The 23,945-nt window shown below is 41.5% G+C and overlaps 1 long non-coding RNA gene across 2 annotated transcripts in view; it reads right to left on the bottom strand.

Moving 5' to 3' along the window:
- Window positions 1-10,840: 10,840 nt before the first annotated feature.
- LOC121827172 (uncharacterized) overlaps window positions 10,841-23,945 on the bottom strand; it is a 141,576-nt gene continuing 128,471 nt past the window's right edge. For both annotated transcript variants that reach the window (XR_013048844.1, XR_006069288.2), the window contains exon 7: window positions 10,841-11,108. This is a non-coding gene — a long non-coding RNA (uncharacterized LOC121827172). The remainder of the gene's footprint in view (window positions 11,109-23,945) is intronic.

Raw genomic sequence — 23,945 nt, 5'->3', positions numbered from 1 at the left:
ATTAAAAGTTTTTTAAAATCTTCAGTAAGTTAGTAACAGTCATGCTGAGCTCATACGCTACACTTTTTAATCTATTACTCTTAAATAAAAGTCATTTTAAAAAATGGATGAAAGGTAGGAAGGAGATGAGGAAAAGAGGAAAGAACCAGCATCCTTTCTGGTCCACTGTTGTGTAATTATAAGACAGCTGTCAGTTTTAATAGGATTTATAGGTCCCCCGCTAAGCTTCAACCTCTAAGACTTGTTGGCTTGTCCACATATATATACCCTCCAGTGAACAAATACAGAAATTAGGAAATGAATACAAATGTACACACTGAAAATCCCCAAACATGATTTTGAGGAAAATGAATTAGAATTATAGTTATAGTATTCTCTCACAGAATAGAAATATTGTTTTTAAGGCTGTTTGCAGTCTTTAAGTGGAATTTGATTAGCAGAAGTCTCCTTGGGCTGTATTGCAAAGGGTAGACACATTCTGTTAAGGTCTATGGAACAGAGACCTTGCCTTAAACTTTGTGGTTTCATGAAATTAGCTTTGAATCAATTCAGGAGTCTTATTTGTGTTTTAAGCCCTAGGAAAGAGAGTCATACTAACTTAAACACAGGGGAATCCAATCACTGTAGAAAAATACAGCCATCTGTCAGTGACCTCAGGTGGCTTCCAGCCCTTAAGCCTCACTCTTACAGTCAGTCAGTACAGTTCACAATTCTGTGAAGTCCTTCATCACAGCATGTGACTGGCCAAAGAGAGTCACACCATCAAACATGAAGCATTCACACTGTATCCTAACCCATTCACACTGACCATTTCTCCTTTGATGACTCTTGGGGTCCTAGAAGTTAGAAGAAGGTCAGAGTTCATGTAGAATCAGAGGAAAGGCTGGAGATTTCTGTCACTGTTGAGTTTCTCCTCTCAAAAACTCTGAGCATACCACAAACCTTTCTTCAACGACATCAGACCAGCCAGATAACTTTATATGTAACCTTATAACAGCTTCCTGGGACAAGAGCCCCAACTCAGCACACCTACAGCTCTGGCCCTGAGACCAACAACCCTCATTCCTACAGAGGGGCAACTGTGCCCCCAAGCTATCCTCCAAGTGTGAGGGGTCCATAAAGGAGAAGTGGGGGTGTGTTTGTTCCCACCTAGTTCTATGCCCTATCTTATACCAACCAAGGCCAGTCCTCTGTCTAGATCCGTCCTGTCCTTGACTCAGACTTTCCTGCATCTTGATAAAATATGGACTCTCCACTAAGTTTGAACTTCAGATAAATATATTTGAGACATTTTTATTCGTCATAAGTACTGCTTATCTGACACTCAAATGTTATTAGTTGTCTGCTGAGAGGATCCTATGTTTCCTCAGAGCAGAGTCCCTAAATGCTTACCCAACACCATGCTGTCCACAGAGCTCTAAACAGACTCAGAAGGTTGCATTTATCTATTTATTCATACACACACATGTATATTATTATTGTTACACACATGCACACACACAGTAGTCATGAATTTGGGAGGGGTTTGAAGGGATAAGAGGGAACAGGGAAATAGTGTGGTTATATTTAAATTAAATTTTTAAAATGTTAGTGGGAATGCTGCTTTGCTATTTGTTATTTGTTTTTGTTTTTGTTTTGTTGAATGTGCCAGAGGCAAAGAAGTGGATGTGAAGAAAGACCAGCAGTACAGGAAGGCTTGAAAAAGCAGGCTGCAAGCCTTAGCCTAGCTCTGATGCCCTTTCAGACTTTACCTACGAAACACAAATTCGAAGATAAAATTACTAAGGTTGAAAACACAATGATCACAGTGTTAAGACCTGAAAGTTTAATAAAACTCTCCACGTGGATGCCGTGCCTGCATGGTGTGAGTGACTTTCCACCACCGCTGCCTTTGGCTCAAACTCACCCCGGCTTCCCGCGCACCGTTCCACAGCACACACACAGCTAACACGGCGGGCACTGCCCTTGTCAGCTGTCCCTCTGCAGCCACCAGACAGCTTGCCCTGCTCCGGAGGCAGCCCTTCAGAACTCTTTCCTTTTGGCTACTTGTTTACCCGGGAACTCTATCATACACCAAGCTTTCAATTTGCAAAAGGCAGCAATACCAACCAGTAAGATCTACTGCTTCATGATCAATTTATTCCTGGATTTAGAGAAAATATTTCTTCCTAAAGCACCCAAAACGAAGCCGAATTCAAGAAGTACTGAATAATTCTTATTTGTCATTATTTCTTTTCTAATCTCCACACAGCATATCACACTCCTATCTTGATAATAATAAATGTCATCATTAATTAGACCAAGTTTATTAAATTATATTCATATTACCTCCTTGAGAATTGTTCATATGATTTAAAAGACTTTCTTCCCAGTGTCATCAGTAACAAATTATCTCTGAAGGTGATTTTCCTACTTTCATTTCACCATCAGCCCTGAGGGTATACTCCGTTGGCGGTATACATCATTTTTGCACAAACTATAGATTCTGTTAAAATTGCATCTACAGGAATTTTGCAGCTGGAAAGCCTGCCTTTCCCACAGATCATCTCTTCAGGGACAAGTGTTTAAATCAAGAGGGAAAAGGTTGGGTTTAACTCATATATCAACACAAACTTATAATGTTAAGTGGCAGACTCTGCAGCAATCCAAAGGGAATTACACCCAGGTCACTCTCTAGGGGACCAGCATTACTGACTATTTAACAATCGTTCTTTGATTGCCTGTCTCCATTCTTGAAATGGATTTACAAACTCTTGAAATCAATACATCTGCCTCAAATGTATACAGTAGCTCAACATTACTGACCCCAAACCCTGTGAGCCAAGTACCACTGACAGACAGTGTGGATGAGGAGTTTATATAGACTTAAGTTCTCTGGAGTCCAGGGGTTGGCACTGAAGTAACAAGTAAATATGCTGTAAGTGCACAAAATTAGCAAGACATCTATAACAGATGTGATGAGTCTATTTTAAGATTAATAAAAATGTGTGAATAACAAAACATGTTCTCATATGGAAGTTTGTTCATGTAACAAATGTAACAACTTTTAAGTGTACATAATAAAATTATGGCATGAATTAATATACAAAAAAATCCGTCATATAAGGATATGAAACAATGACTATAATATCAATACAGTCACATAAATCATAACTCTTTTCAAGAAAGCTGCTTTGGTTTATGATATGCTATTTCTAAATACTGTTCATGTTTTAATAAAAAAATATTTACAATGTCCACCTCATCATTCTTCTGTGGTGATTGCAAATGGTTCTTGCGGTGCTTGCCTGCCAGCAGGACAACACCCTAACATTTTCCCTCACACTCCATATATCAGGAGTGGCTAACAAACTGCCCAAAACTCTAGAAAAAAAAAAAAAAACCTGCTATCATAAAACACCATAGGCTGGGTAACTTAAATGGCAAACATTGACTTCTCAGTGTTTGAGAGGCTGTCAAGACCAAGATCAAGGTGCCAGTATAGCCCTGACCAGGGCCTTTTCCTTTATTTGCAGACACTCCCTTTCCGTTGTCACCTCTCCTGGAGAAGAAAGATTGAAGACCCTTCTTAGAAGGAAAGTGGTCTCCCCTCATGACCTCATCTAAATCTGTTTATATGCCACAGGTCCCACCTCCTAACAACATTACAGTAGGAAATAGACCTTTGTCATGTGAATTTTGAGAAGACAGAAACATTCAGCTCATAAAAACCTGGAAGTTACTGAAAACAGGCAATAAATAAAATGTGGAGACATCAAAATATACAGGAAATAAATAATTTTTAAAGAAAAGCATTTGAAAGTTAGTCAAATGGAAATTTATTTAGATGAATGAATTATATTAGACAATACATAATATGGATTATGAAGAGTGAGGAGGATGTCTGAAAGGAAAGTAATAAAAAGAAACTAAGATGTGGGCTCTAGGCATGTTTGGTGGTTTGGATAAAAACGGCCTTTTTAGGTCCATAGGGAGTGGCACTATTAGGAGGTGTGGCCTTGTTGGAGGAGGTGTGTTACTGGGGGCAAGATTTGAAGTCTCAGAAGCTCAAGACAGCCCTAGTGTGTCTCACTCTCTTCCTGCTGCCTGCTGATCAAGATGTAGAACTCTCAGCTCCTTCTCCAGCACCATGTCTGCCTGTGTGCCACATGCTTCCCACCAGGGCAACAATGGAATAAACTTCCGAACTGTAAGCCACCCCTATTAAATGTTTTCCTTTATAAGAGTTGCCATAGGCATGATGTCTCTTCACAGCAATAAAAACTCTAATAAGAGAGCATGTCACTAAACCCTTCTTTCCAAATCCCATCTAAAATGTTTCTGGATATATGTTGAGTTTCTGTGACTTGGAACATAGTCCTGTGTAGTTATTGTAGCGTTTTCTTAGAAACCTGTATCCTGTTTATTTCAATGTGTGTGCTCATTTTGTATTGATACACTCTCAAACCCCCTTCTAGACTTTTCCATTTTCATGGATTCCTTCTGATTTTATTTTATTGTCCCAAATTAAGAAATTAAATACCATTCTAACTATACAGGACTATGTTGTCAAGTCCTCAACTTTATACTTTTAAGTACCAGGACAAAGAACTCCTATGAAGGAATAATTTCTCCAAATTTAATAATTTCAACCATACTAATCCACATTTATTTTGCCATTTAGATGCAGAATGACTTATGAACATGGTGAAGTTCGTTTCTCAAACTGTGAGCACTAAAAGATGTGAGATATAGAATCTTCCTATCTTATACTATCTTATACTTCAAACAAAACTGAAAGACACTCTAAAACAATGATGAAGTTATTACCAAAGCATCGGTCTTTTCTCACAGGTAATTAGTTCTTGGTTTCTTGTAAACTTTTCTGGTGTTTTCAAACCACTTAGAAGTAAGATTCAGATTCTCTGTCATCTCAGCTCAGTCAATATGAGCTCATAAAATATTCTTCCTATATTCTGTTCAACATTTGGACATGTAATAGGTAACTCTGCCTTTGGCTTAGGTACTTCTTGAGAGTCTGAAAATAAGTGGCTTTTTACATTCTTTTCTTTCCTAAGAATATGCCCTCCTCTTAGCACGTACAAGAAAAGAAGTAATAAATACAAGGTTTAGAAACCATCCCCAATCTCAGCCATTCACTAGGGAGCCACAGGAATTCCTCCAGAGAAAAAAAGAGAGACTACCATAGTACGACATTGGGCTCCCCACTTGGACTATACAGGAACATGAGAAGTATTCAAATTTAGGTTTCAGATCCAAGGCTCTCACTGCAAAGCCAAGGCCCAGCCTGCCTTTCGACATCCCACAGAGGTTTTCCCACAGGGATCAACCAATCCCTATAATACTGACTGAATGAGGAGGGAAGCAATGAAACTTGAATGAACTCTCTGTTATATTGTGGCTAGCAGGACACAGTGTAAGTCAAGCAGAGGCAAACATGCCCACTGTAGCTTGTACTCCTGGTACATACCTAACTTCATAGACTCCTGGGAAAGGGGAGAAGAGGCCCCAGTCACAACAAAGTATAAACAGCTCAGCAACGCCACAAAGTGGAGGCCAATTCAAATCTATTTCACTTACAAAAATTAGATATTTGTTTAGTTTTATCCCAATACTGTGAAGCAAAATTATGTTTACACTTATAAACATTTTCCATTTAGAGTAAAAATTTAACTCTATAAACTAATAGGCACTGAGTCTTTGTGGTTGGCAACCAAAATGGCTGAAGAAAACACAATTGTTTTTTCAATCAAAACTGCCCCCTCTGATTACATCAGCAGTCACTCCCAGTAGCTCCTGAGGATTTCAAGAGCAAAACTAGTAATCAAGCATCACTTTCCCAAAAGCAGGAGGAGTGTTCACATCCCAGACAGGGAAACTGCTGACAGCTGAAAGCAGACCATGGCCACAGAAAGGATTCTTTTTCAACTCTTCTTGGGTGTGTCGCATTTCCATGTTATTCCAGCCCTTAAAAGTAAAGCCTAGGCTCACTTATTTGTGTATGTTTATTTTCCTACACTTTACCCCGTGAATTTCATGCGATGAAAAGTAACACAAAATATCAGATAGATGTGAGAAATTATATGGCAGCTTAGACCACCAGATGTGCTGGAGATAGTTGCTGTTATAAGGAGTTTCCATAATCACTTCCTGTGACTTCTAGACCAAATTACCATACTCCTGGTGACTTCAAACACTGTACATTTATTTTCTGGCAGTTCTAGAGGTCCAAAGACTGAATAAGTGTCAGGACTAGATCTTTCTGGAGGTTGAAGTAGAGACACTGGTCCCCTACCTCTGCCAGCCTCTGGAAGCTGACCTACTCCACTCCTTAGCTCAGTCTCCTGTACATCACTCCACCTCTTGACTCCCTCAAGATACCTCTTTACCAACTCGAGTTTCCTGAATACTTTTTATAAAGACCCTTATGATTGCATCCTTCCAGAAAACTCCCAAAATCCTTAACCAGGTCTGATTTGCAAAATAAGGCAACATATTCACAGACTGAGGGTGAATGCAGACATGCTTGATTGGGAACAGAAGTAAGCACACCTGAGTTTTCCAAGGGGTTTCTCTTCCCCAAACTAGTTTAGACATGACTGGATTAAACCATTTTCCTCTAGTTCCATGAGAATAAGGAGGTGAAATTAAGGCCATATTTTCCATCATTGATGAGTAACCTATGTTTTTATAATGATAAATCTATGCAAGTAACAAATCACACTTTCCTCTCCAAACACAGGTACCAATGTCAGTCTTTTCTTAAGGAAGGATGTGGAAGGCACAGGATGCTTCTGCTGCTGACTTGTACTTAGGAGTATGACCTGGGCAATGAGAGCCACTGAGCCCCCACGTGTACAGTGTACAGATCCTGAGCTGTAACCCTTTCTCAAATAGTATTTCTAAAAATGACAGGTTTATCCTCAGTGACTGACTACACTCTCCTCGTAACTCCTCCAGACACCTTAGAGCATTCCTAGACACTGTAGGTTACTGAAGACAGCCATTTTATTTATTCAGGAACATTATCCTGTTGGAAACATTTTAATGTCTGGGCAACACCATTTATTTAGGACTTCCTATTTACAAGCCCCCACATGCAGACAAGTATCATGGAGATATGAAAATCTAAGTGTTCAGTATTTTGCAAAAAACACAAGTCAGTCTAATGTGAACATAACATGACTGTAGCCAGAAGTTTCTCTGGTCCCACAGCTGCTTATAAAACAATCACTCAGAGGCTTATATTAATTACAGACTGTATGGCCTATGGCTTCAGCTTCTTGCTAGCTAGCTCTTTCATCTTAAATTAACCCATTCCTATTATTCTATATGTTGCCACGTGGCCATGGCATTACTGGTCTGCTGGCATCTTATTGCTCCTTGGTGGTGGCTGATGTCTTTCTCCACTCCACTCTTCTTCATCTCATCTTCAGTTTGAATGTACCACCTAACCTTTTCCTGCCCTGCCACAGGCCAATGGAGCTTTATTTATTATCCAACGGGAGCCACACATATTCACAGCATACAGAAAGATATCTCACAGCACATGACCTGCAGTATTATAAGATACTGACAAATAGAACAGAGAGACTCTGAGAAAGGACAGACTTACAGAAAGGTATATTATTTGGATGCAGGGCCTCAATTCTAAGAAATACCTTTAAAGAGGAATACAACTCTGGCATATGGAAAAGATAGAGCTTTCCAGGTTTACTAGAATGATTAACTAATAAAAGGGAAAAAGAAAAGAAAAAATGTTCCTTTGACATTGTCTAGGAATCATCCAGTCCTTCTTTTCATTAACCAGAATAATTATGTCATTCTCTTTTTTTTTCCTATACCATAATTATGTGCTCAGCTTTTGGTTGGTCTAAAGTACTATTTTCCTTTTCTTATTCAGATGTTCAAAAAGCCCAGACAAGAAGGTTGGATCTTGAATGAATGTTCCTAGAAAGCCCTGTGTGTTGAAAGCCTACTCTCCAGCCTGTGGCTCTAGATGGCTTAGGAGGTGGTGGAACAATTAAGAAAAAGTCACTAGGAGCATGAATTTAAAGAGGATTTGGATCTTACTCTCCTCTCTTTTTGCTTCAAAATACCTCGAGATAAGCACCGGCCTCTTGCTTCTGGCCTGATGTCCTGACTTGACACAGACAGAAAGGCAGTGATCCTCCCTCCTATGATGGGCTGAAACCTCCACACTACAAGCCAAAATAAATTCTTCCCTTTTATAACCCAATTATCTCAAATACTTGCTATCAGAACAGAAATCAACCTAAGGAATGATGAAATTTCTAGTCCTTTCCCTGACCCTTTGCTCACCCTGAACCTCCTGAAGAGGGTCCCCCACCACAGTGTGACAACCATGAATACTATTAACAACCAAATGTGCAGCCTGTGCTTAAACACAAATGCTAACTCTGCCTTTGCAGATGAAAACATCCTAGGGCTCAAACTCACAGTGAATTTCTGAACACAGGATGTGTCACAGGAGGTAACAGAATGTGATGTCACTCATCTCATCAAAAATGAGCTCTTCCTTGAAGATGTACCTCATATTCTAACAAGAATTCTTACTTTGCTATTGGAATTCAATTTTCATATACTATAGGCTATAGTGGCCTTTCACCCCAAATTCAACTGTTAGAGCATTTAACTGTTGGTGATCAGGTGTTACAGAAAGGCAGCCTGTCTGTTAGTTATTTGGCCGCGTTGTGTTCTTACCCTGCAAGGAAATGTCACGAAACACGACAGAATCCTCTAATAAGAGTTTTATTAGAGATAAAGGGACAGAGAGTGCGCAGGCCTGTGGGAGAGACACGTGTGTAGAGAGGAAGGAACCAGGAACATGACGCTCATTTTTTAAAGGCTGGGCGTGGCCAGGTCACGTCACTACTCCACGCATGTGTGTAGATCACATGGCCACGTTGCATGCTTACGTCACCATGAAACGTCACGGATCCTGGTCACACGAGACACCTTGACCTGACCCGGAAATGGCTATCTTGACCTGGAACTGGCTAGGTGAAAGTGTCCAGGTCCGCCGGGCATCCTGGTTACGAGAGACGCCCTGACCCGGAAATGCCTATCCTGACCTGGAACTGGCTAGGCAGAAGTCTCCACCTGGTATATGCAACCATGGGGGCGTGTTGTGAACCCTTCATCCCTGACTCTTTCCTTTTTAAAAAGGAAAAAAAAAATAGTGGTTGACTGGGTATGGGGGCGACGTTTCTCTCAAAGACTGCTTCCAGCTGAATAGTGGCATTGGTTGGCTCTTGGGGGGATGAGAGGTATCTTGTGAAGTCCTGGGATGGTGGTGGAGGTCCTGGAATGACGTTCTGCTGTCCCCTCATTCTGCAGCTGTCCATTCATGCTGCGGCTGGGGACCTTCTGTTTGACAAGATACTGTTGACATAGAAAGAGCTTAGAGAGAAAGAATCATTGTTATTTTATTTTGGAGTTGTCATTTGTCTGAGGTAGATCTGGCCTGCCCAGATAGAGACATGTGACATTTACCTGAGGTAGATCTTGTGGCTCCAAGAAAATTAAGAAAGTGTCTCAACCCTCCGAAATGAGCCAATGTTTCCTTAGCTCTGAGTGGGTCACATGCTCTAAAGCAAGCCCCACTCAAGAGCTAAGGGGCTGAGGAGAAAATCAGAGGGTGTCTGGCTTCTTAGCTTTGTCCTGTCTACACCTTGGCTTTCTCCATTCTTCTCCATGCTTGTATCATTCCTCCAATGCTCTCAAAGAAGTGTTCTTTAAATGTAATGTTTGAATTAATTCTTGGAGAATTCTATACGTGTATACAATTTATTTTGATCATGTTTACCCTCTACTCCACTCCATACTGCTTCCAGAACCAACACTACCTCCCTACCCTCTCCCAAGTTTGTTTCCTGTTTTACTGTTTTTTATAACTAACTGAATCCAACTTGTGCTGCTCATACACATAAACACCCCCACACACACACATACACCCCTCCACACACACACACAGAGAGAGAGAGAGAGAGAGAGAGAGAGAGGGAGGGAGGGAGGGAGGGAGGGAGGGAGGGGGAGAGAGGGGGGAGTTCTTTTTGTGTAATTATTGGTTATAGGTCACATTTTCAGATTCACCACAGCACAAGCAAATTAAATAACAGCCTAAAGTATGTCAGAGTTCAGAGTTTCAGCTGTCCATGCTACTGCATAAACCAATTTGGCTAGTGAAATCATGGTTATTTGAGGAGAATCTATAACTACCAATTTACTAAATGAGCATAACTCCTAATAACAACCTATAAACATTTGTCTTTATACAGATAAGTGTAGTTTTTACCTCCCACAAGGAACTATTTCCAACAGACAGAGACACTACAGAAAAACACAATCAATCAATATGCAGAGTTATGGACTGTATGGATATATCTATAGAACACTCCCCTAGCTACAGCTCAGGAAACATTGAAGAAAGCTGTGGAAAGACTGTAAGAACCAGAGGATCAGGGACTTTGCCATGTGATTGTGTCTCCTAGTAACATTAGAAGCTGTGCCCTTAAATTCTCATCAACATGACATCCCACATGTGAGCTGAACAAGGAGGACACCAACAGACATTCAAAACTGCATGAGGAAACCATGAGGCTTCAACCCTACACAAAGAACTACAACTATAAGGAACAAAGTAAAGCTGGGAGTAGGAGAGGTGGTCCTCTGTTGCGGTAACGCCCAGTTACCAATACCCTTTCACCATGTCCTAGCAAGGGGCTGCGGATTAAAAATAGAGACAAGAGACAGTGAGTCATTCGCCGAATGCCAAATGCCATTTATTGAAAGAGGGAGGAAACCTTAAATACAGGCTTATAGCACAATAGAGGATCCCTAGAGGGCAGAAGTTCACTACTGAATGTTCTACATTCTTGCATCTAAGTTGTTTACACCAAATGCAGAATACAGGAACAAAGAACCTCTGGTGATCTCTCCGGTGACCAGCAGGGAATCTGAATAGGGAGGACTTCTGGTCAAGGTCAGCAAGCAAGGCAGCAGCCACTCACAGTGGGGGGCCGGGGCCCACAGTCCTCCCCACGGAAGAGCACACCAATTGATTGTCCAGTGCCAAATGGTCAGCCCTGAAAAACATGTGTACAATGAACACAACAGGCTATATTTAGGAATATATGTGTGTACACATATATGTATACCATAACAATTGATGAAAAAAGAGGACATTAATTTGAAGAGACAGGGAGAGGCATATGAGACAGTTTAAAAGGGAGAAAGGAAATGGAGAAACATAATTAAAATACAAGTGTCTCACTTTTTTTTTTTTTTTTTTTTTTTTTTTTTTTTTTTTTTGGTTTTTTGAAACAGGGTTTCTCTGTATAATAGCTCTGGTTGTCCTGTCCTGGTTGTCACTCTGTAGACCAGGCCAGACTCAAATGCACAGAGATCCACCTACCTCCTGAGTGCTAGGATTAAAAGCATGTACCACCACTGCTTGGCTAAAATACAATCTCAAAAATAAACAAATAATAGTAATAATAATAACAATAATCTGGCATTTGGGAAAAGATGTAACTATAAGAAATTTTACAGAAAATAAATTTACTTGGGGGACAAGTAAATTGAAAAATCTACACTCCCACCCACACACAACCCCACATACCCCCACTCCATACCCACACCCCCGATCAGAGGATCTCTTCAATCAGTCTATGGACCATGTTAATTTGTCAGAGTTACCATAACAAAGAACCAGGAACTGGGTAGCTTAAACAACAAAAATATACAGTTTCAAAGATGTGAGCATACAAGACCAAGACGTGGTGAATGTCTTGTAATCTATGGTGTCATGTGGCTCTCCGCCATCTCTTCCATCATCTTCACATGAAGCTCTACCTGTGTATGTTTCTTAGCATGTCTCTAAATTCTCCTTGTGAAGACCCATTATTATGGAATCAGGGGCCTACCCTATTGCTCCATCACTCCATCCTAATTAATGACTTCTGCAGTAACCCTATTTCTAAATGAAGTCAGGCTGTAAGACGCCAGAGGTTAGGACTTCCATGTGCACACCTGGGGAACTGAGCAGGGTATCAGTCATCTTTTTGATAGTTTTCTTGAAATGCCTGACAGAACAACTTACAGGAAGGAAGACTTCCTTAGGCCTAGGGGTTGGTTAAGAAGGTACAGCTTATCACATCCAGGGTGGCAAAGCATGTAGGAGCTACCTATTGTCTGGAACTGACCAAGGAGAAAAGACAAATTAATGTTGACATTCAGCTGGAATTCTCCATCTCCCATTGGCATTCAGTCCAGAACCTTGGCCCCTGGAATGATCCTGTCCATATTTGTGATAGTCATCTCCACTAATCCTCTCTAGAAATACCTTTACATATACTCCCAAAGATACATTTCACCAATGCCCTAGGTATTTAATTGACCCAATTAAATTGGTAATCAAAACTAACCATTATGAGAATGTTATAATTCAGCACATAAAAGATTTAAAATGTTGGTTATGTATTTTTTTAAGTTACTCTCAAGTTTAGAACTCATAGTTACATTGATAGTTTATTTTCTGATTTGGACATAATTTTGGTTTGCAAACTGTCAGTGAACTTTCTCAAAGTTTAACCATGCTATAAATGACATCCAGTGGTATCTAGCCCTATGTGAATTCTGAAAAGGACAGATGGGAAACTAAGAAGCAGTGGTACTAGGGAATCAGGCTAGAAATACTGGGAGACATCAATCCAAAGCCTTCTCTATTGGATGAATATTGGATGCATGTCTTAATCTGGCCCTGATCTACCAGATTCTCTGTGTCTTCCTTACATGACTTCCTTCCTCTCCATTTCTCACCCCTAGAAGATTTTCTGCTCTACTCCCAATATCTTGCTCTAAAATTTCAAACTTATCTTAAGCACAACACTTGAAACTCCTCTTACACAGATCTTTTCCCCAGTACTTCCATGCAGAGATATTGATTTTCCTATGGGTTCTAGGTAATTTGTTCAAGAGAGGATCATTACACACAACTATTCATGATTCAGTCCCTCTAGACTGTAAACACTTGTCAATAACTGAAAAGACTTGGTCAATAAACAAGACATAATCATTTCTACCAAAACCCACACTCTTCATAAATGTTGAGGTTATGATTACAGATTCCAAGGGCTGGTTTGTGGTGGCATTCCTGCTGAGCTGCACCTGGCCTGACTCCAGAGAGTAGCACCTAGCCCTAATCCATCTTTTGTTTAGCAGACACCTTTTGTTTCCCTTGTTGCCCTCCATGTGAATCTTGTCTCAGAGTTTCCCAAGGATACAAAGGCCTATGTAAAACTTGATTCAGGAAAACCATGGTACCCAAGAAATCGAGAAATTTGCACTTAGCATTGTATTGTTGGGAGCTCCTTTCAGGTTGTCTTGAGCATACGGAAATTAACTGGCTAAACTGTAAAGGAGGGAAATAAAAATGCCCGAGGAAAAGGGAAGATGCTTCAGTCCTTTGAGGCTGGACCCCCTGCAGCCATGAAAGGCTAGCTTCATTCTTAAGTTGCCTCTGAGTCTTCATTTCCCGGATCTGCGTGAACCCACACACCTGTGTAGCGACACACACTTACACTGGTTCTAATCTCTGCAGGCCTCCATGTGCTTGCACTCTACTACAGCCATCGTGTCTGCTGAAAGCACCAGCATGCTAGTCTATTACAATATTGACCTTTATAAAAGCATCCCATTTTGTGTAGCAATCACAGCTACCTATGATCATTTTATTACCTAGGACACCATTTTAATAATGTAGTAAGTATATGTTATTCAGGCAGAAGTTTCTGTGCAAGCAGTGTTCTCTCTCTCTCTCTCTCTCTCTCTCTCTCTCTCTCTCTCTCTCTCTCTCTCCTTTTTAGAAATATGTGTGCTAGCAGTTCTCATTAATCAGCTGCCATTGTTTTGGGCATTCACTCACTGTATTGACAAGTTCACAGCTGCAGGAAAACCTGCATGCTGTGAAAGTTTTCATCTTGCTCTCCATACTTAACTATTGTGAAGCATATAAAAGCTGCACCTGGGTTCAGATTGTGACAATCTTAGTGAGTGTGATTTGGGGAACTAGGGGAAACATATTTAAGGTTTGTGATAGAACTTAGATACCTAAGTAGAAATTGTTCTTATTTAAAGATCATAGATCTAAAATTTTGTTCTCTTGTGCATTTCTGGATGCTGGACCCTGGATATGACAGGGAAGTACTGTAGTACGTCACTACAGTCTCAGTCCTTTTGATAGATGTTATGTTGAGAAAGGATCTTAATAAGTTGCCCAGTTGTTGAACTAGCTGTATAGTCCTGACTAGCCTTGATACTTGTAATCCCCTTACCTCAACTTCCTAAGTGCTGAGATTATAAGCATGCACTACCATTCCAGTCAATACTGTCTTACAGAGATAGCCATAGACAAGATAGATCTGGGAGGCTAAAGACCAGAAAAGTTAGGCCCTGTTATCCCATGTGGCAAGAATTGCTTGAAGTAGACAGATCAAACTCTTCACCTGTGCCCAAAATTCCTCAGAAATGAATCAAGGCCCTGGCTCCATAATTTTAAGGTTATGTAAAAAAGTCTGTGAGATGGTACCAATATACTAGTACAGGACTGTAACTAAAAAAAGACAAAGACTGTTCTGAAACATGTGTAAGTGTAGAGAGTACACTTCAGATAAAGGCTCAAATAAGGACTTTCTGAATAGGACTCTGCCATCAGAAAATAGGAGCAATAACCAGGAGTTGGAACATCATGGAGTTAGTGGCTTCTTTACAGCCAAGGAAACTGTTCATTGACAGAATAGGCAGCCTACAGTATAGGAAAGACTTTTCCAACCATACATCTGACAGAAGACAAATGCAAAGAACACCCAGAAACGTCTAAAGTAAATCACCAATTAAAAAGTGGGCTATGAAATGAAACAAAGTTCTCACAAGAAATAAAAATGGATAAGAAATGTCCTTAAAAGTGTTCACTATCCTTAGCCATGAGAGAAATGGAAATTAATTATTTATCTGGGCCTCACCTCTCTCTCTCCAGACTCTGCCCTCAGAAAATCCACCAAACAGCAGCTCCTCCCCCAGAGCTACTCAAGACCACACCTATAGGGTATTTAAACTGCCCCCTGGAGAATGGCCACATGCTTTTTCCTGGTCTCCTCTCCTGCTCACATCTCTAGAGGCCGGGAAAGTCACCCAGGAATGTTTTTGTTCAATTAACTTGGTCTTTTATTTTTAATTCAGCTTGACTCAGCTTACTGCATTGGCAAAGAGACTTAAAATTGGGTTATGGAAACCTTTTATCTTGGTGCATTAGCCAGGAAGGAATTGAGTTTTTTCTCCAATCACCTCCTTACCCCACCAACCCCCTGGCCACATGATGGAAAAGAAAAGCTCCTCTCCCTATACCTGCTCTCTGCTAGACTAGATCAGCTTTCAGTCCAGTAAGTTGCTCATTCCAAGTCACTACCTCTAGTAGTACAGGACCCCTCCCAATTTTGGGAGTACCCCACATAGACATAGCTGCGCCAGGGACAACCCAACCTGTTCCCACTCAATCCAGTCCTCCCTGGATGCCTGGGATGACAGGATTTTCAGGCTTTGGATCTTCCTCTACCCACACAATCCAAAAGCTTATCCCAGTAGACACATTGCTTTAGATTTTGGGTTCCAGCACACACTTGTGAAATAGGCAGCTGAGAGTCTAAGCCAAACACCCCTGGGGTGTCTTTTACAAAATCGATTCAAGTTGGGGCTATCCAATACCACATATCATGAATGCCTGATTTCCCTGTGCACTAAGGCCACAATCCACTCTTGATAACCAGTCAAGATGGCCACCACTGGGAATTTTTGAATTCACCATCTTTTGTGATCTTGAAAATTTTTTGCCAGCATGGAGATAAGTGGTCAGATCTGCCCTATGTCCATGGTTCTTGGGTTCTGCATTCCCAGCCTTCCTTCAGCAGCCAGGGTCCCATGACTCAGGACTTGTTGGCTAGGGTTACAGCACCCCACTCATCTGGGAACTTGAACCCTGAACATTCCATCCTGACCATGCTGCCAGAGACTCTAGCCCTTCCCCCACTGCCCCCAAACCCTGCCTCTCCATCCTGCTTCTTCATTGCCACATGTTCCATTCAGTGGCCAACATCCCTCCATTTATCCACCCCTCCCCCAACTTCCTGGACAAAGGTAGAGAAGCAACTTCCTCCTCCTTATCTGCCTTCCTCTCTTTCCCTCTCTCCCACTCCCACTACCCCTCCTCCTCCTCATCTGCCTTCCTCTCTTTCCCTCTCTCCCACTCCCACTCCCCCTCCTCCTCCTCATCTGCCTTCCTCTCTTTCCCTCTCTCCCACTCCCACTACCCCTCCCTATCCTTCAATGCCACAACCTACACCCTGGCGCCCTTCACTCCACTCGCTGCTTACTCTGCCTCCTGAATCCTCCTCCGGTATCTATTCATACTCAGTCTAGGCAGACTCCTGCCCTCCTCTGCCCTCTCTGAGAGGTGGCTGGAACCAATGGAATTGTTTGAGTCCATGCCCCCGTCTCCCTTCAGGGTCTTTCACAGATAGAGAAGCCCTTGGGTTCCTTCTCTACTGATCCTTCAATTTATATCAAGGGGTTTTGTTATCTTTCTCAAGTTTATGATCTGACCTGGCATGACCTCTATATCATCCAGGCCTCCGTGCTCACTCCTGAGAAGCGAGGTTGAATTCAGGCAGCAGTGAGACAGTATGCAGACCAAACCCACCTCGTGGACAATACTGCGCCTGTGGATGACATAGCAGTGCCAGCCACAGAGACACACTGGGGTTATCAGCCAGGTAAAAATGGCCACCAGTGGTGGGACCTCATGGTCTGCTGCCTCCTTCAGGGTGTGGAAAATGGTCTCGGACAAAAGTCCTCAATTTTGATAAGCTCTGAGAGATTCCACTGTGAACTGATGAAAATCTGGCCATTTTTCTAAATCAATTCCAAGAAACCATGGTTTATTATACTTGCCTTGACCCAGCCTCCCCAGGAGGAATCATAGTCCTGGGCACCCATTTCATTTCTCAGTCAGCACCAGATATTAGAAAGAAATTTAAAAGGGCTAACGAAGGGCTCTAAACCCCTATACAGGAATTGGTAAAAATGGCTTTTAAGGTTTTTAATCCTTGAGAGGAGGCAGCTGACTCTTCCTGACAGGCTCAGCTGCAACAGAAGGCTACTGCACTCCAAATCCACACTTGGGCAGCTGCCCTGAGGCTATTGGCACTTGTCCAGGGGGACAAGGGAAGCCCATGAGGCTTCATCCCACTAGAACTCAGCCCAAGTCAACTCTGCCAGAAGCCTACTTCAAATGTGCCCAGGAAGGCCACTGGTCCCAGTACTTCCCTGACCCTCAGCCACCAAGAGGCCATGGCCTGTTTATGGACAGCCTGGACACTGGAAATCAGAATGCCTCCACATGGGCTAGTCCTCTATGCCATGCCCAGAGGTCCAGCCTAAACAGCACCAGCCTCTGAGAGTCTTCCAGTCTCCAAACTCCTCAGCCTGGCAGAGGACTGACAAGGACTACATTTTGGTGACTTCTATTGCCCTCACCGAGCCTAGGGTGAAGCTCCAGGTATCAGACCCCACCATCTGCAGGTGGCAGCCATGCTTAAGAGCCCTAGCAGCAGTGGCTGAACTCACCCAAGAGGATCTCAATATTATCCTGTTCCAGCCTATCATGATATACTCTACCCAATGCTTCTCACACCTTCTGAGTATTCTTCTCTCTCCCTCCTTGGGCCCTCACAAGTCCAAGTATTTCACTTACTGTTTCTAGAAAACCCCAAATTACCTTGGCCTCCAGCCCTTCCCTAAACCTTGCAACCCTCCTTCCTGTCCCTTCCTCCTCTGATACCTCCTCTCACTCCTGCCCAGAAGCTGTGGAGGCCTTATGCTCACCCTGGCCTGGTCTCCTAGACCAACCTGTCACAAACCCCCAACTCACCCTGTTGGTTGATGGACACTCTCTTATAGACAGATCAGGAAACTGCCAGGCAGTGTTTGCAATGGTCGCTTCCACTAAAACAGTTGAAGTGACCCACATGCCAAAGGGGACCTCTTCACAAAAAGGGGAATTATTAACCTTGACTAGAGCATTCTAGATAGCCAAAGGTCAATGGGCTAACATTTATACTGACTCTAAATATGCCTTTCAATAGCCCATAACCATTCTGTCTTATGGGGGGAAAAGAGGCTTCCTTACTACCAAGGGCATCCTCATAGTTAATGGACCCTTTATAGCAAAGTTCTTGGAGGCCCTCCAGCTCCTTGCAGAAGTGGCCATAGTCAACTGCCAGGGAACCAGTCCTTCAAGGACCCAGTGGCCTTTGGCAATGCCAAGGCTGACTCAGTAGCCCAGGAATTGGCCTCCAGCTCTTCTGGATCAACAGAACATATTTTGGTTTTGACACATTCCTATCAGCCCTGTTATCAACCAGAGGAGAGGGATGAACTCCTGAATAAAAGGGGCCATGGAGACAAAGGATGGATGGGTCTACTTAAATAACCAACTCATCCTCCTTCAGGACCAGGCTCCGTCCATCATTTCAGACATCCACCAGACCTTACAAATAGGCCCCAAAGCTTCGTTCCATTTCTTAGAGCGCCTCTTTGACCCCAGTCATCTTCAACCTCATATTTTACAGGTTCATTCCTCCTGCTAGATGTATATCAAAGCTAACCTACAGGGGGCCGTCCAGATATGTCAGCCCCTGCACCAGCTCCAAGGACACCAACCAAGTGAGAACTGGCAGGGTGACTTCACCCACATGCCCACTCATATAAAGCTCCATTATCTTCTAACTCTTGTTGATACTTTTACAGGATAGATAGAAGCCTTTTCCACCTCTAGAGAAACAGCAGACATGGTGGCTCGGGTACTCCTTGGACACATCATCCCTTGTTTTGGCCTTGCACAAGCCATCCAAATGAACAATGGATGATGTTCACTTTCAGTGCCATGGAGCTCATGTTAGAAGTTCTCAACGTCTCCTAGAAATTCCAAATCCCCTACCATCCACAATCCTCAAGAAAGGTTGAGAGGGCAAATGGACTCATCCAACTACTCACCAGGCTTTCCATTGAACTCAGGTTGTCTTGGCCCTTCCTTGTCCCCATGGCCCTTACTCACCTTTGGGCCAATCCACACTCTCCTACAGGCCTAAGCCCTTTTAAGCACCTTTACAGAAGGCCATTCATCCTCAGTCACCACCTCCTGGGCCATCCCCCCACCCCCAATGGCCAGGTACCTAGCCTACCTCTCCCTTCTGAGGTCCCTTCTCTGTTCACATGCTGAGAGCTATCTCCCTGCCCCCATGCCAAAGGTCCCATCTGCCCCTGAGCCCACCCTACTCTCTTCAAGGGACTGAGTACTCCTCAAACAGCTATCTCCTAAGCCTCTAGAGCCCCAATGGACAGGATCCTACACTGTGATCTTTACCACTACTTCAGCTGCCAAGCTCTTGGGACATCAATGCTGGTACCATCTCTTCAGGTTCAAGCAGGCACCTACCCAGGGAACATGGTCTGTACAGCAACTAGGACCCTCCACCCTCTGATTTTGAAGGGCCTATCAGCTTTTCTGTCATGCTCATTCATCTTTGTCAGCACAATGAGGGCACAGCTCCATTCCATTCTTACTGGCAATCTCCACTCTCCCTGTGCCTAGCCACATTCTTAGGGCCAGTGATAGCAACCTATTTTTTTTCTCCTTACAACCTGCCATCTCCACTTCTGGTTGCATAGGATGCTATCGGCTAATATGTCACAGTTTAAAATGGAATATAAATTAAATAGTAAAGCATCATGTCTGTTTAAGCTTACTGAGAAGCTAGCCCTGGAATCAGGGTTACCCTTCTGCATTTTAAACCGAAGTTTATTTATTTCAAAGTGTTCTCCAAGACCCCTTGTCCAGGGACAAGTTGGCCTCTGGCCCTGTAATATTAGGACCAGAGAAAAATAATCCAAGAATAAAGAACCTGAGCCCTTGTGAACAAAATTAAATCTTTTGAGAGAAACAAAAACAAAAATGTGCTCTTGAATATAGGATGCTGTCTGATGCTGTCTCAAAACTCAATACACAGATATTATTTACCTCATAACCTATAAAAGCTCTTGTAAGTCTCATGTGAGGGGAGGTCATTCTGCCCAGAATCTCTTTATCAACCTGAAGTTCTAGCTGATGGTCTCCAGAGTATTTCTCCTCCCTCGCTGGATGATTTAAATGCCTGATCTGATGCTTCTATTATTTATCTATTCTTACTATTGTACTCTGTTACCTTTGATTGCTCTCTACTTATTAAACTTATCCAAAACCAAGAACACAGTGATCATGTATCATTCTGTGTACAGAGCAAAGGAAAATTAGTCCTAAGCCACAGTACCACAGAATATGTACTTAGAGGCATGGCTGCAACAGATACGATTCAGTAAAACCAAGATCATCAGGGTGGCCTTATTCTAATGCAACTGATGTCCTGGTAAAAAAGAGAAAACAGGGTACACCAAGACACTAAGGATACTCAAGCAAAAAGAAAGTCATCTAAATGCACAAGGTGTGGCCATCTACAAGCAAAGGAGCGAGACCTCTAAGTAGCTAATTCTTTCAGTGCCTCAATCCCATAATTCAGCTTACAGAGCTGTGAGACAAGAAATCTCTCCATTTAGGATGATGTTGGCTATGGTTCTCTCCTATATAGCTTTTATTATGTTGAGGTAATCTATCTAGACCTACTTTCTCTGGGACTTTTATTAAAAGGGCATGTTAGCTTTTGTTAGCTTTTTTTTTTGATAAATGTCTGTAATTCAGTTTGTAAGGATTTTATTAAGCATCTTTTAATCTATGTCCACCAGGGACATATATTAGGCTATAGATTTTTGTTTGTTTGTTGTTATATCTTTTCCTGGTACTGTAGGGATACTAGCTTCATAGCAGCAGTTTGGAGATGTTCCTTGTGTTTTTATGTCTTTTTAATAGTGTAAAAAGGACTGGCTATAGATCTTTGAATGCCCGGTACTCTGCTGTGAATCCATCTGGCCTTGAACTTTTTTTCATTTGGAAAGCATTTTATTATTGTTTCAAACTCCTCATTTGTTATGGGTCTATTTAGGTTGTTAGTTTCTTGATTTATCTTTTGTGGTTTAGCTGAATCTAGAAAGGCATCCATTTCTTTAGGTTTTCCAACTTAAGTACAGGTTTTTTAAGTATTTCTTTCTAATTTTCTGGATTTCTTGGGTGTTTGTTGTAATGTTTCCTAGTTAATTTCTGATTATGCTAACTTGGGTCCTCTCTTTCTGTCAATCTTATCTTCTCAAAGAATCATCTCTTAGACTCATTGATTCTTTGTATTGTTTTCTTTATTTCTATTTCATTCATTTCTTCTCTGATTTTTATTATTTCTTGCTATTGATTGAGTTTGCATTTTGTTTGTAATTGTCTTCCCAAAATTTTAGTTGTATCATTAAGTCGTCTATTTGTGCTCTTTCTGGCTTTATAAAGGAGGCTCATAGAGCTATAAATTTTCCTCATAGGACTACTTCAGTGTGTCCCAGACATTTTTTTGTGTTGTGTTTTTATTTTCATTTATTTCCAAGAAATGTTTGTCCACTCCAAATACAACACCTGTAAACTGCAACAACCAGCATGGCATGATTACCATGTAGTAGCATGCACAATTTAGTGATACCCAACAACTCTATAACTGGACTTACAACCTAATCAATGAGAGGCAAATTATGCCTGGTACTGGAAACCTAGCCAAATACCCAAGGCTAGAGAAATCATGGAATGAGGAGGAGAACCTACAACCACCATTCTACTATGCCATCTTACTCCCTAACTACATTCTAAGTATTTTTCATTGTATAAGTAAGTGTAATTCTCACTCCACATCAAGGAAACTTCTCTTTGCAACATACAGAGAGGAATAAAGAAAATTGCAGAAAAATACAACTAATCAAAATGCAGAGTTGCAGAGTCTAATCCCAATTAATATATCTATAAATCAATTCCCTAACCTAAGGCACAGAATTCATTATGAAAAAGGGAGTATGTAGCTGGAGTTTTCTCTCCGGGTCCTGCCAAGCTTTGGAAGTCCCTTAGCCCACTTATAAAATAAACATACAGATGCTTATATTATTTAAACTGCTTGGCCATTAGCTCAGGCATATCATTGTCTAGCTCTTACTCTTATATTTAGCCCATTTTTATTAATCTATACTTTGACACGTGGCTCATGGCTTACTGGTACCTTACATATTCCTTGTCCTGGCTGAGGCTCCAGCAGTCTCCCCCTCTGCTTTCCTGTTCCCTCAATTGTCCTCTCTGTTAGTCCCACCTATACTTCCTGTCTGGCTACTGGCCAATCAGTGTTTATTTATACAGAGCAATATCCACAGCAGGAGTAGAAAGTTTGTTAAGGGCCAGAGGAACAAAGAGTTTGATGTGACATTCTGTCCCCTAGAAATGTTAGAAACTAAATTTACAAAGTCTCACCAATAACACTTTCTAAATATTACGTAAATAAGGATGACACCAACAGACACTGTTAACATGGGCAGGGGAAAGCTACAGGGGCCTCAGTCTAAGCCACGGAAATACAGGCAACGTAGGAATGCTAAGATTAGGATAAATGGACTTCCCCAGGGAAGAACACCAAATGCTTGTCCAATACCAAATGTTCAGCCCTAAAAAACATGCACATGCAAGTAACGTTATACAGACTGAAAAGGTTGTATTTTTGTACTTAGGAATATATATAATATATAATATTCATATATATATGAAAAAAGACCATATATATATATAAGAGAAAACAAAGGAGAGCTCATTAGAGAGAGGGTTTAAATGGAAGAAATAAGAGGGGAAATGATACAATTATATTACAATCTCAAAATAATAAAAGGTACATTAAGAAAGAAATTTTAGAACTTGTTATTAAGTATATTTTGTGTATTTGTTTTGTTTTCCTTTTTAATTGTGTGTATGTGTCTGTCTGTGTCTGTGACTGTGTGTGTGTTTTGTATGTATGCATGCATGTGTGTGTGAGTACACGCACCTGTGGACGCATGAAAGCCAAACTATTCACTCTCTGCCTTATTTCTTTGTGGTAGGTTCTCTCATTCAACCTGGAGCTTGGCTGGCAGTCAGCAAACCCACCAGTCCTTTTAGCTCCACATTAGTAATGACTCTCAGCTTTTTCTGTGAGATCTGGAGATTCAAACTCAGACACTCACATGCCCATAGCAAGAGCCCTTACTTGTTCAGCCATCTCCCCAGCCTCCTATTCTTGTTCTGTGAGTGGATTTTTTGTTATGTAGCCCAGGCTAGCCTTAAATTTGTAGGCTTAAATTTCTTCTTGCCTCTGTATCTACAATCCTTAGATTTAAAGGATCTTAGATTTAAAGAATCTTATAATCCTTAGATTTAAAGAATACCTGTTTATGGTATTTTGCTATGACAGCCAGTGCAAATAATACACAATTATCATGGGAATAGTAAAGTTCCCTGTTTAGAAAAGTTTTTTTTTAAAGTGCTGTTATTGCTTTTGTAGTTTTCTCTTTTTTTGTCTTTTTATTGGTTTTTTTTTTCTTCCCTCTTCCTTGTCATCACAAACATGGGTAAAAATCTATTAACTAATTGTATTCTGTCAGTACTCATACACCCTTATGAAAACCATTTACCACAAATCTTACTTTTGACATTCAAATAAAATTGTTGCTTTTTATAACAACAACAAAAATCATGTTGATCTAAAATTCAGTGGTTTAAAAATGGGTTCAGATATGGTTAAACAAACTACTGTATGGAGCAGAGTGAGCCCAGCAACAGACAACAAGGCCTACATTGGCAAAGCAGTTGGAAGGGCATCCTGGTCGTGCCCTGGGAC

This window comes from Peromyscus maniculatus, chromosome 2 (genome assembly GCF_049852395.1).
Source record: "Peromyscus maniculatus bairdii isolate BWxNUB_F1_BW_parent chromosome 2, HU_Pman_BW_mat_3.1, whole genome shotgun sequence".
NCBI lineage: Eukaryota > Metazoa > Chordata > Mammalia > Rodentia > Cricetidae > Peromyscus > Peromyscus maniculatus.
Note: the sequence above shows the minus strand (reverse complement) of the source record. Positions and strands in the feature narration are given on the sequence as shown.